Source organism: Poecilia latipinna, unplaced genomic scaffold (assembly GCF_001443285.1).
Source record: "Poecilia latipinna isolate Pla-1442-1.1 unplaced genomic scaffold, P_latipinna-1.0 Scaffold1644, whole genome shotgun sequence".
NCBI lineage: Eukaryota > Metazoa > Chordata > Actinopteri > Cyprinodontiformes > Poeciliidae > Poecilia > Poecilia latipinna.
This window is the reverse complement of record NW_015114260.1, coordinates 65,149-79,588: the sequence shown is the minus strand read 5'-3', so window position 1 is coordinate 79,588 and position 14,440 is coordinate 65,149. Positions and strand designations below refer to the sequence as shown.

Genomic DNA, 14,440 nt, shown 5'->3' with positions numbered 1-14,440 from the left:
TTAAAATAGTAGATAAAATAAAATAAAAAATTTATTTTAAAAAAAAAAATATATATATATATATATATATATATATATATATATATATATATATATATACATATATATAATTGATCTTTAACTGCATTGTAAACCAGTCCACTGGGTCAATCAGGAAAAAAAGTCCGCAAGAAATACATTTCTGATTTTCTGAAAGTGAAAGTTGGTGAAAGTTTAGCTAGAGAGCAGTGATAAGAGCAAAATACAGGAAACAACCTGGGATGCAACAATTAAATAGATTAAACTATTTCAGAAGAATTGCTCCAGATTGTATTTTCATGAGGAAAACCTACTAATTGCCACAATTTAACCAGTCTTCAATTCTTCAATTATTTTAGAAAATTCTGACAAAATGTTGCAAATGTGTTTTATTGTTTATTTTATTTGTAAGGAATGTGTGGAATGCTTTGACATTTTGGTTCCTGGAAAAGGTTTTAGTGTTTAATGTTTTGGAGGCATCTGCAAAATTCATTTAGATTCATTTCACTGATGTTAGGTTTTAGCTGCGCATCAAAATCCCTGTTTTAGACGCTAAACCATTTTAAAAAACTGCAATTCATCAGGCTGACAACATAACAAAATGTTTTATTTTTAAATACCAAAAAAATCAGAAAAAGCTGAATGTCTAAAAAAAAAAAAGAAAAAGAAAAAATAGGGCTTATTTCTGCCATGCAAAGTTTTGCCAGGAGTTTTTCATTTTCTCACAGCATAACTAGACTTAAAGTGCATCCTTTCCAGTAATCCAAGACAATTTGACTGAAAACAAAACAAAAGAAACAAAAAAAAAATAAATAAATTGCGTGAATTGTATATTTTTTGAAAACTGGCATTAAAAATCTGGGCAGATTTTTATGATCTAAAATTTATTGCATCTTTCGAATATTTAAATCCATCCCAAAAGTTGTCATATTTAGTTAATTAACTTATCAATATTCTTAAAATATTTTTTTTTCTCTAAAACTTGTAGCCTGTAGCCAGTTTTCTGTAGACGATTATCTTCTTTGTCATAAATTACAAATCAACATTCATAATTTCACCGTTTCAGGAAGATTAAAAACTGAATAAAATGGATCCAATGACATCTGTTGACAGGATGTTGAATTATCCAAGGGACACATTAGATCATGATGAACCCGCCGAGACGTGCTTAATTTTATAACAATGGTGTTTTTCGGCCCGGACTGTTTCTGAATTGCACGGCAAACGTATCCCGAAGTGGCACCGGTCCCATTCGAGTTTTCCGAACAACCGAACGTCCTCCGGTTTGGGAAAACGTCAGGCATACGTTCTCCAAGTGCAAAAGAAAAAGAAAAAAAGAAGAAGAAACCCCACAAACACGTCCCCGCTGCACAGTGACCGCAGAAGTCGAAGGAACGGCCTCTGCGCGGGCTTGCCGGTGTGGTCTGTGTGAAGCCATTCCTAAGCTAACTTGACTAAAATACTGTAAAAAGGCAGTAAATTCCAGCCGGGCTAAAACTAACCGACATGTTTCCCCTCATGAATAAAATGCGCACAATCATCATCGAGTGGAAAATATTTGACTCTTATTTGATCACCACAGAGATGCTCTTGGTAAATTTGGCCCAGTAATGGGATCCATGCCTCCTTCCCTCACTGTACCGACCCCCGCCTCCCTACGCCCTCCCCCCTCCACCCCCACTTTGTGTTCTCAGGCCTGCAGCACTTGTCATCTCCCCAGTGGCAGCTTAGATCCTCCAATTTTAGGTTAATTAATCAAAAATGATTTCTTTTCTCATTAGCCATGCAGTTGGTTTGCAATCTGCGAAATCGATGTTTTACAGATGTTTCCCTGGGTTTTGTTTTTCAAGCCGGTGCTGATTTTTATTGGATATAGATTTAAGAGGGTGCTGAGGGATTGAAAGTTAACTCAGCCACACAAAATCACACACATATGCAGCCACAGCCACAACAAGTGCTCATTATTAATAGTCGCATGCTCACAGCAACACGAGCTTCAATAAAGTAGATAAAAAAAAAATTAAAAATAAAAACACGGAAAGAAATCTCACGTTTTGGCTCTGCTGCTCAATAACTCATCAATAACTTTTCTTCCCAACATTAATTTTTCACCTTACGGATCACGGCGCTGTCTCGCTCTGGCTCGGGGTTCTCCTGAAACCCGTTTGGTCGTTGCCAAACCCACGGAGGTTGGAGCCCCACACACACATACACGCACACGCACACACACACACACACGCTTACACTCTCTCTGGGTAGCGCTCTTTAATCACGTAACGGCTTCTTGTTCTAGTTCCTGCTGGTTGTAAACAAATGTAATGTTGCATTTCCTGTCGTCTAGACATAACAACAAACCTGGCACGGGGCAAACAGTGGAGCGACTTGTGGTTGTTAAGGAGTGGCTGGCACGAGTCGCCCAACCGGGGCATGTGAGGTGTAAACGAAGAAGCAACGGAGACGGGAACAGCGGAGGTGTCGGGGCGTCGCACGGCGAGCCTCTCTGATGTTCTGGATCACTGGGTGAGGTCAGATTTCTACCGCCGAGGTATTTTTTTATGTTTTAATTTAAAATTCCGACTGAGTTTCTACTCTTCTCTTTATCTTTATCTCCAGTTTGTAGAACCGATTTGCACTGATTCACAGCCACAGTGTTACGGATGGGAGGAGTATTAATATTTATACCGCTTGGGCTTTTCTTCAATGTTTCTTTTTTTTTAATGCAAAAAAATGTGAGCCATGAATTTAGTGTAACTTTAAAAAAAAAAAAAAACATCTAAATAACTAAAGTTTCAAGTTGAGTCAAGTAACAAGAGCTTTACATCATAAAAACATAATGCAGTAGCCAATTATGGAATAAAGAGATAAACATTGAATTTTGTCAAATGCCATCATCATAATCATCAAGCTAATACACATCAGACATATTGATTAATGATCCAGTTATTATGTATCAAAATCAATTCTAAACAGGTGGGCATACAGCCTTGATTTAAAGGAGCTCAGTGTTTCGGCGGTTTTGCAGTTTTCTGGAAGTTTGTTCCAGACCTGAGTTTCAAAGAAGCTGCTTCTCCATGTTTGGTTTTAAAACCAGGAGATGTGATTGGTCTAGAAAGTTGATGCAACAACAGCAGTTCTTTAATGCATTTTGGTGCTAAGCCATTCAGCGACTTATAAACAAGCAAAAGTATTTTAAAGACTATTCTCTGAGCAACAGGGAGGCAGTGTAAGGAGTCAAATTAATGCAGAGTAATCAATTACCTTCATAAAAGTTTTAATAGATTTTCTTAATACAAGTAAGAATCTGTCTGTCTTGTAAGTGCTTGTTAGAGAACACTAGAGATGTAGATGAACAAAATGACAGAGAAGGTTGTGGAGAAATTTAAAGCAGAGTTACGTTACGAAACAATGCTACATGCTTTGTTCAAAGCCATCATCTTAAAATTATAGATTTAAATAAACATAACCTAGGCGATGTTAAACAAATAAGGCAAAGAGGTCAATAAGAGAAGGAGCCAAGAGCCTCATGACGACTATCAGCGACACACTCCATAACCTGGCCTCAATGAAAACAGGCAACACTAAAAGAAAGCTGTAAAAATCCCATTTGGTGACAAACATGTGGAGGAGGGTGCAATGGTACATCAAAAATGCTTAAAAAAATAAAAATAAAAAAATACCCTGAACAATCCATACGCATGGTGAAACATGGTGGTGGCATCGTCATGCTGTGGGAATGATTTTTTATTTATTTTTTTTCTGCAGGGCCAACGGGGTAAGTTCCATGAGAACAGGCCTAAAACCTACAAAGAGTTACAACAAAGTGATTAGATCAAAGCTAATTCGAATGTTAGGATGGCCCAGTCAAAGTCCAGGGCTAAACTCAGCTGAGAACCAATGAAGTTATCTGACATATAACATTTGCAAAAGGTTTCTATCCAATCTGATGGAGTTTGAAGCATTTTATAAAGAAAAAAGTGGACAAAAATTTAGGCCTGTTGACGTGCAAAGCTGGTTGTGACATAACTCCAGAGATATTTAGCTTTAATGCTGATGAAAGAGAGTTCTATCTTTAAAAAAAATGCTCTACTTTGTTGCTCTTTCAAAAAAAAAAAAAAAAAAAAAAAAAAAAAAAAAAAACCCTGTGAAACATGTAGAAGTTTGTGGCTGGAATATGAGAACAATGTGTAAAGGTTTACGGGGTATGAAGACTATAGATTTTTAATCGCTCCTTCAATTAAATGTTTCCAAGTGTTAAAAATGTTTCTTCTCTCAAAATTTCTGGACCCACCAACATGCCCACTGTGCCATCTGGGACGCAGTTGTTCTGTCTTTTCGCAGCATATGGCAGCTCGTGTGTGTTTGCGTGTGTGTTTGCGTGTGTGTGTGTGTGTGTGTGTGCATGTGAACGTTCCTTGCGCTGCATTTCTACTTGTGTGCGCTGCTCCCCGCCCACCGTTCCACTCAACTACACAGGAAAAAGAAGATGAAGCAGAGGAGCAAAGGAGCCCAAACAGAAATTATTATTGATTTAATCACATAATCAGCTCCAAACACTTCAGGCCAAGATAACAAATCCATAATAGCCTCCACACATAACCACCCTTACAAATTTACCATCAAAGCCCTCCGCACGCAAACTGCAAACACAGGAACCGGGGGTCACCTTCAGTCGCCGGCAAAATATTGACTCTCCTAATGCTTGTATATGTTTTTGATTTGGGCGTTATCAATCACTGATAAGGGCCTCGCGTCTCTAAAACATAACTCCTGTGGCGGCGGAGGATTACGGCGTCACTTTTCTTGTCATAATCTGAGAATATCTGTTCAGAAAAGACAAGATGTGAGGAAAAAGAAAAAAAAAAATCAATGCAGCTCGACGGCGGACATTTCCCACTGCGGACGGTCTAGTGGTGTGTTGACATGACGTACAGGAGCTTCACTCATCAGATGAAAGATCAGGTTTTGTGAAGAGATTTAATGGGGAGGTAGAAGGGATTTTTGATATTTGTTGGTTTAAGAACTTCCTGTCTTCCACTTTACACAAAGTGTTGGGTTGCCATTGTGTCTTTAACAATGAAAAATAACATCTGATTTCATTCAAACGCAACAAAAATCCCAATTCTGTTTGAATTAATGAATGTGGACCTAAAACTAAGCCAAGCAACAAAAGCCTTTGTTTCAGTTTTTTTGTTTATTGTTTGATTTTTTTTTTTTTTGTTACTTTCTACCAAAACATAATTAAATAAATGAATTATTAGAAACACAAAAAAACACAGTTGGAGTGACATTAATTAAATGAATGATAGCTTCATGAAACAAAAGTCCTGTTTTTTGTCCCTAATTTGTTGTCAAAAGTAAAACTTGAAAAAAGACTTTTTTTTTTCTTTTTACCTTGAATGCAGCTTTAGAAATCCCAAAAACTGCAGAACCAAAATATTTCACAATGTCTACGTCTGGCCGTTTTCCACTGTTTAAATAAAGTAATCCTACAGTAGCTTCAGGTTAATTTGCCCCACTTCGTTCCCCCCTTCAGTGCCCATGTGTCGCCATTTCCTTCCTTCGTTCCTTCGTTCCCTACCATACTGTTCCCCTATTATTCCATGTCAGTTCATTTGATAGTTAAGGAATTTGGGTAAATACTAGAGAGAAGTAACCAGTTCTCATTCATAAATTAATTTTATTATGAAGCCGCCCTATATTTGTTGATTGTAGATTTGATCGCTTTTAACTCTTACGAAACAGCCTGTGATCGCCAGAATGTGACTTGTTAGTGTTACAGAATCGATCATTTTGAGTTGCTGCTAGATGTCTTATAAAGTCGACTATTAATAAATTAAGCGTTAAAGAAAGTTTCCCATATTTTAATCATTCACATTGCATATTGAGTAACTGGTTCAACAAACGAGCGGTATTGTCTTTACGCACAAAGGAAAAACAAAAATTCCCATTCTGCGATTTGCGTTAACTGTGGTTTTTGAGGTTGTTCATTAAGGCGCTTGCCCAGAGCGGCACAGGGGTATCGGGAGGCACAAGCACCAGATAAAATATCGTCAGACGAATCTCTTAAGTTTTCTGGAAGGCTGTCTCATTTTGTGTGGAGATTAACTGCATGTGACCTCCGCCGCATAACTTCCTGCGTATTCATTGGTTGTTGGTGCGGCAGAAGGAGGCGTTCGCCCAGCGCGCCATTCATTCAAGTACCACCACTGTCTCCAGGAGAATTCAATTATAAAACTATAATTCATAACTACTGTATGTGCCGATGTCCTTGTTTCTACATTTTTAAGGACAATAGAAAAAAAAAAACATTCTGTAAATGATAAACTAACAATAAGAAATAGTCAATACTTGCCTTAAATATTTGCTATAGTGTTTTGCTCCCCGTTTAGCCCCTGATCCCCTTCTTTGTTGACATCCAACAATAAATCTGCTTTAGATCTTGACGCTCTCTCAACATTCATATCTTAAAGCATCTATCCATTCGCTTGCCTATCCTTGTCCATCCAGCCTGCGGCTATGGAAGCCTAATTGTTTACCAAAGGGTTGCGGCTCATTTGCTCCTGGAGATTGGGCCTAATTAACACTAACTTGTCTGAACACCGAGAAGCGCTGTCCACTCCACTTTAATCTAATCTGTACTCTTTCAAAAAATAATGAGATCATTTACACCTCATTAACGAACAATGTAATGTCCGCGCATTAATCATAATGATTGCTTATCATTTCACTTTGCAATATTATCTCCTCTAATGAAACTGTTCACACAACTGCCAAGAGGGCCTTAATTGGTCGTGTGAAATCACAGAGCGCCCAGCAGCTTGCTGCAACGTGTGTGAAGTTCTAATTTGCATGAAAGGCGGAGGGAGGGGATACGGGAGGTGGGCACGAGAGGGGATGGTATCACTTTGGAATGCACATAACGGCGCATGAAAAGGCAGGTTTTTGATTTCTTGTAGAAGGAAAGTAATGTGGTTTTGGACAACAAAAAAAGAAATCGAAAAAGTCTCACAAGAATGTAAACGGTTCATCCTGCAGCAAGACAAAGACCTTGAACATCACTAGCCACAGCTGCAAATTAATGGTTTAGATCAAAGAATGTTCATGTGCTCGAATGACCCAATCAAAGTTCGGACCTAAATCCAATTAAGAATCTGTGACACAACTTGGGGAAAAAAGTGATTCTAACAGACATTTTGCATCAGGTCTGACTCAGCTTGAGCCATTTTGCAAAAAGGATGATAAAAAAATAAAAATTAGATAGATAGATAGATAGATAGATAGATAGATAGATAGATAGATAGATAGATAGATAGATAGATAGATAGATAGATAGATAGATATCAGTCTCTAATTGCAAAGCAAGAAGACACGTATCCCAAAACACTTAAAGCTGTAATTGCAGCAACATTTAATGACTCAGAAGGGATGGAAGCAAATGACCACCACCCATCCGGTTGTAACTTTACTGCAATCTAATTTTACTTAGTGACATACACATTAGTTTTATTAAGAGCAGCTTATGTGATATTTTGTAATCCAAAGATTTATTCAAGAGATATCGTCAGTCAAAGGCTGCATTTCCTATGATTCTTTACAGTCAAAACACGGAAGAGAAGTAGTTAAGACCTGCTAAGGAAAAAACAGGGAGTCAAAGTTCACTTTTTTTGTTGCTGATGTTTAAACTTTTCTTCCCCTTTTTCTGCTCTACACCACTTGAAGTTTTACATCCTGCTGTTTTTTTTTTTTTTTTTTTTTTTTTTGGTAAAGTGAATTTGCAGCAACATATCCCTTTTTTTTTTCTTCAACAAATTCGCAGCCATACAATGATCTGAAAATGTCCAGGAATATAGCAAAAAGTTTGTGGCTGGCGTGTGACGAGACGGGGAAACCAGTTCAAAGGCCGTGCATACTTCCGCAAAGCACTGTAGACTGAAAATTTAAAACGACTCCTGGTCATGGATCTTTTTGGCATAAGATCCATGCCAGTGGTGGATGTGATTACTCAGATGATGTGGCGTCCAGAGTGATCCCAGATTTATGCAGCCGCCTTGAAGCCAAAACAAGAAAACCCATCCAATATTCCAGTTCTTGCTTTGCTACTTCCTCTTTCTCACTGTATATGCAGCCACCTGGTCACCCCCCCAGGCCCCTGGGAGCTTGATCTCCGGTGGGGTATTCTAATACCAGTTAGAATATATTAACCCGCCATAGTGTGTGGACCACCTAAAGAGGCCATGCTTGACTGGGGGAAGGAGAGCTCAGACTGCTCTGTGCCACAGCTCCTCAGGCTCAGGAAGGCTTAAGTATGGATGTCATTTACTCTGTCTCCCTGGTCAGAATGGCTAGCTGCTAATTGTGGCCCCTGGTCTGTGAGTTGAGCTTGTGTAGCCTAGGAAAAAGAAAAAAAAGGCTTGCCTAAATTGAAATCTTATAGCGTGTCTGAGAGTTGGGGCAACTTCTTACCAGTCCATAAGGTTTTAAGACATGGTCATAAATCCCTCTGGAGTAATCTCGTCAACCATGCAGACGTTATTTTTCCTGTTGACCACACCAGAATCTGAGTCTTTCTTCTTTTTTTTCCATTACAGTTTTCTTTTTAGCATATGATTTTTACAGAAGTGCATAAAAACATTGTGACCTGCCAGATTCCAGGAGCGCATGTCAGTGGCAATAAAGCTAGTAAAGGTCAAATAGTTTAATTTTTTTCATAGTGATCTGACAATGCAATTTAAAAATTTCTAACAACACATTTTTCCTTTTATGGCATTAGATTGAGTTTGTTTCTTCGCCTTTACAAATTAGTTTGACTGAAAATATTAAAATATGGAATGTGTCTATCTTCCAGTTTGGTTTCCTTCAATTCACAGCTCCAACATGAAGTAGTTCTGGTTTTCCTAATCTAAGTTTTAAGAAAACAAACTGTAGATCATGCAGCTAAATAATCAGCTGATGCCACCATGGAGCATCAGGAACCTGGTTGATCCCCTTTAGTTGGACCTGAGCAACGAAAGCACTGCGGAGGTCTATTCTGTATTTTTTTATTATAGTTCTGGCAAATGAACTGGACAAAAAGAACAAAAAAAAAAACAAACATGTTTTGTCTCCAACTAAAAGAGCCGCAGACATAAATCCTTGGTTGGGTCCTCCTCAGGTCCCAAACAAAATTCTATTGTCAAATTCTGACATCATCCAAGCCCAACTTCCCAACAATAAGAAATGTACATGTTTTACTTTGAAAAGTCCATCTTTGACCCACTTAACAAAACAAAACAAACAAAAAAAAACTAGCCCCATGCAACACCTTGACAAAGGATTATAAAATCTTGCAGATAAATCTACAAAAACAATCTCTTGGAGCCATGGTTCAATCCCAGAGGAAGTCAGCCATTTTGGATTAAAGTGATCATTTTACGTACATATCTCAGCAAACTCCTCCTACAGCTTTCCACTTTGAGTCTTCAAAATGAGTCAGTAAAGTGTTCGGGTATTGGAGATCAAGTTATCAAAAGCTTTTTGCTGCATCAAAGCATGTGGGTGTGACCAATCTTCAGAGTCTGACTTCTCGAAGCCGAAGGTGTGATAACTTAAAAGACACAAGGTCAGAGTTTTACCAAATGTGATGCGTTTGGTGAAGCTCTGATCTTCATCATCAAACTAATCTTAGAATCAGACAGACATAAGCAGAGCAAATATGATGGGTATTGTTTAAATCATGGCTTCCTTACTTGAAAGAAAAAGAAAAGCCATTCAAACCAACCTGAGTTTGTGTGAAAATGTAATCTCCCATGAAATCTAATCACTAGTTTTGTGGCTTTTGGCAGGAACGACTGACATTGAGTGTTCTCAGTAACTAGCAATCAGTCGTTTACGTCTCTGTCGAGGAATCTTAACCATTCAGATGTGGACTTGCAGGGGTACTGTCCCTGCTGAGCAACTCGAGTGGACTTGTTGGCTGGATAATTTTCTTTTTGGAGAGCAGAAGTCACGGTTCCATCAATGATTGGAAACATTTAAGAATGAGCACAGGGTGGGGGGAAGAAGCAAAAACAGAAGACATCTATAAAAGGGGAAATGCTTTTCCACAGCTCAGTCAGCACACACAAACAACAGTTACAAGGCCCATCCTTTCAGAGGAGATGTGTGACTCATTTATTCAGAAAGAAGCTAAAGTTTGTCCTAAAAGTTTCTCATCTCTGAGCTTTTGTTCCCTCCAAATGTTTAATGGCACGAGAATTGCTCTTGAATTAGGTTTTGTAAAAACAGTGTGATTAACCTCCTGGTTTTGGTTGCTTTACTCATTGTTCAAATGTAGCTCTTTGAGGCTTGTTTATTTTCTGTAAATAAAGATTTGTCTATTTTTTTTATAATGAACCATAAAAAATATAAATTTTAGTCTTTTGGTATTTTAGGAAACTAAATAATATCAGTAGCTGTGTTTCCATTATAAATGTGCACAAAACTTTACGAGTATTCTGCTAATGATGAAAGAAAAGAAAAAAACTATTTTGCAATTGTGGTCCATTAAATTGGAGGCACAATCAAAGTCACACATGAGTAGGTTCTGCTCATGCGGTAAGTCATTAAAAATCATGCCACGCCATGATCCTCCAACTACTTCCTGTTGTCGTCTTCTTCGTGGTTTGAGCCAGCAGTAACATCCGGTTGTTGATCATGTGACTCGTGTGATCCAAAACAATGTTACCATTGCAGTTTTCTGGAATAAAAGAATTTTAAAACAGCCAAAAAAAAAAAAGAAAATTTCTTTCTGGATCCTTTTTAATCAAAAAGTTTTTTTTTTTTTGTGTGTGTGTGAAATCGGCATGTTTACATTAAGCAAGTTTATTTTCTGAATATCAAATTTCGCAGATACACAGCCAATGGAAACATAGTTATATTGACCTAACTCATTTTGTCTTTAATTGGTCTTAAATGTGATCCTGTGATCCACAATGAGCCATTTAAGGATGTAAATCCAAGATGAAAAGACAAGTTTAGGGTGTCAAAGAAATTTGTTGCCACAGCTATGCCTCGGTATAATCGTCTCCCATCAGCGATCCCCCATCATAACCACTTGTCTCCTTGTCTTCTCCTCGTTGTAAAGCGAGCTGTCAGTTCCTCTCTGGATTATTGAAGGCTCTGGTTAACCGCCGTATGACTGAGTCAAACGCCTGGGCTGCCATAACCACGTGCTGATATGATTTATTCTCTCCCTCGAGGAACCTCCTAATGAACAGAGATGTATGCTCAGCATCCCCCCGTACAAGTAACCCTTGGCGCGCTCTGAGGACACGGCCGTGCTGTAATATGATAAGTACCATGTCGATAGGCTGTATGATATGCTAATCATACTAAAACACGGCGCCTCGGGCTCTCCCCGTGTTTATTTATGAAGGGTTGACCTGAGGGAGAGCGGTAATCGGCTTTTCTCTGAACTCTGCAACCCTGGGAGCCCAGGGAACCGCCAATCACACACATCTGAGTCCCATAATTCCCTCACCTCTCTTTTCTTTTTTTTTTTTTCCCCTTTTCCCCTGTTCGCCCCCCCACCCCACACCAACCCCACGCCTTCAACTTCAGCCGAAACGGTAGATTTATGCAAGCAGCACTGAGTGCACATTTTCCTGCCCCCATTTGTCCAGGGCACATGTCAAGAGCTAACATCATTTAACTAATTATTAATTGAGACTGACATAAACAAGCTGTCACCGGCCTGAAGACTTCAGCATGTTCGGACCGTAGCAAACATGGCACCTTAGTGTAATGTAACTGATTCAAATATGGAGCACCACTAAAAAAAAGAAGTATTCACAGTCTTGAAATTGTTTGTGTTTGTCTTATTAGAGCCCTCTTCAGTGGATTTCATTAACTTTTTTGTTTTACTATTAAAGCAAAATGGAGTGTTTTAGTCAGATGAGAACAAAAACTAAACGTTTTGTGCCAAATACATGTTACCCTGACCACACACCGTCCCCACAGTAAAACCCGGTGGTGGAGTTATGATGCTGTGGGGTTCTTTACTGCAGGAAGGAACAGGAAGCAGTTCAGAGTTGACAGAAAGGCGGATGTAGCAAAGTTCAAACAATCCTAGAAGAAAATCTCTTCAGATTAGGGCAGAGATTAATATTCTCAAAAACAGTCACAATGATTTGGATTAAAGCACGTAGAAGATTTACTTAGCATATAGATCTAATTTTAGATTTTTAAAGGGGCAGTATTATGCATTTTTAGCCACATAGTTTCAATTTATAGCACAATCAAGGAATTATGTCACTTTCAGCTCTTCTGAAAATACTGTATATATGAAATATGTTAAAATAAATTTGACTTCACAACTTAATGCCCTGAAATTGGGCCTCTGTCTCTTTAAGAAAGTCCTGCTCTTCCCGTCACTCCACCTTCAGCTCATCATCACTTCAACATTCCTCTGTTAATGTTTACAAATATTCATCGGAGCACTGGAATGAGAAATAGTTCATATAATGAGCTCAGCAGATGTGCAGTTCCACCAGGTGTTTGCTAATTGCTGCTGCTAGTTTGAAGGAGCTGAGTGGAGCTCTGGGGATGTTTTGATGAAGAACAAACATTATGGCATGATAATGTTTGTTATCAACAAACATAATCATGTTTGTTAGATTTTACATAATACTGTCCCTTTAACATAAGATAAAAGCAAATTTGCGTATCAGTTAAATTTCACTCTTGTGAAATTGTTGCTTTTCACGAGCAAGAACATTTTTTTTAAGAAAAAGTGTCAAATTATTCAGTCTTTAGATGTGCTCAGCTGCTTGAGACATGACACAAAATACTTGCAGCTTTTGTGAGTTTTTTTTTTTAATTACTTTTAAAGATTGTCTAGATTAAAATCAATCATTTCATGTTCATGGTACACAAACACTCTGAACTAAGTCCACAGCTTCAACCTGATGTAATTGTCATTAATTTGTGATATTCTCTTTCAGAAATGTTGAAAGTATATACACCATGATGATTTATCACATTAACATGGCGGTTGTGCTATTGCCCGGCAGCTGTTTTATTCTCCTCTGTTAATAATACTCACAGAAACTGAATTTTACAAAAGAGTTTCCAAAACAGCTGCTGTCAGTCAAATATTTTAACATTGTCATTGAAAGAAAAACAAGTTTGAAATTTTGACTTCATTTGTAACTGTGGGCACTTCTAAACACCAACATGTTCCTTCATAATAAAATCCTGACTCTGTTTGGGCTCATTAGCAGATAAACCTATAGTCATATAATATAATTAACTGAACGCAGCTGCAGTTCTCTGGTTCTCTTTTCTCCACCCAGAAATACTAAAATTGGGGTGTTAAAAAAAAAAAAGATTAAGTTTAAGATGGAAAACTCCGTGTGCATGACCCAGCTGTCAGCGAGAATGTTGTAGCCGTTTATCCTTAAAAATATCCAGTTTGTCCAGATTGTAAATCTTTCGTTCTACTCTTTTAAAAAAACAAACAAAAAAACTAATCTATTTTAAGCAGCCCCCACTTCATGTAAGAAAAAAAAGAGACAATTCTTTATGTAAAAAAAAAAAGTAAATAAAAGGTGATTCTACGTAGCATCTCAAACTAGGGGTGTTTTTACTTGGAAACATTCTAAAATGTATTTGTCTGTCCAGTTGATATATTTGTGATACTTTGTGTTTATTGAATAAAATCCCACTGAAATACAACAAAGTTTGTAGTACTGTAGAAATTTGTAGAAATTGTGGATCTGAAACACCATAGGAGTGCACGGTAATGACTGTTTTGCTAAAAATCGCTTCGGATGTGGTCATTTAATTTAAACACTGAATGTATTATCCTTAAAAAGAGCAACAAAAAAAAAAAATCCTTCTAAGTTTCTTTCCCTCCAGGTTTCCTGGTCTTCGCTACGGTTTGGCATGCCTTACTGCTCTTCAGTAAGTGCAAACACTGCCCTGTACAAATATTGTAAGCAAGACAGACAAATGGATCCATAAAGTATGAAGGTTATGGCTGACGGTAATAAAGTTTTATTTTCCTGACACTTGCCTTTCAATAACCTCATTCTTTCATACCGTCTTAGTTTCAAACTATTAGGGGAAAAAAAAAAGTGCAAATAAGTTGCGGGGAGGGGCGTAAATCAGAGCGCGCAGAGCTTTGCATCTGTGAGCTGGGAAACAAAGGTTTGTTTGTGTGCCTCAATCACTCTTGCTCATGAAAGCAGACACTTAGTTGGGGAAAAAAAATCCTCTCTTGCCTTCTTTCTCTCTCCCTCTCTTACTCTTTTTTTTCTTCTTTTTTTTTTCAGGGAAACACTCTAAACCAACATCCTGGGTATAAATTTGCAAAACGCAATACAGGGCTGATTGTGTGTCGAGTGGATGCGAGGTGCATACGAATAGACCCCGGACCCCTTCCTCTCTCCTCCGAATAGTACTA

The 14,440-nt window shown here is 38.1% G+C and overlaps 1 long non-coding RNA gene across 4 annotated transcripts in view; it reads left to right on the top strand.

Annotated features, from left to right (window-relative positions):
* The window catches only part of LOC106964239 (uncharacterized), an 80,531-nt gene that overhangs the window by 39,363 nt on the left and 26,728 nt on the right, over window positions 1-14,440 (top strand). For 2 of the 4 annotated variants that reach the window (XR_001428352.1, XR_001428350.1), the window contains exon 2: window positions 2,360-2,538. This is a non-coding gene — a long non-coding RNA (uncharacterized LOC106964239). Of the gene's footprint in view, window positions 1-2,359; window positions 2,564-14,440 lie in introns of all 4 variants that reach the window. The other 2 variants (XR_001428353.1, XR_001428351.1) reach the window with 2 other exon arrangements.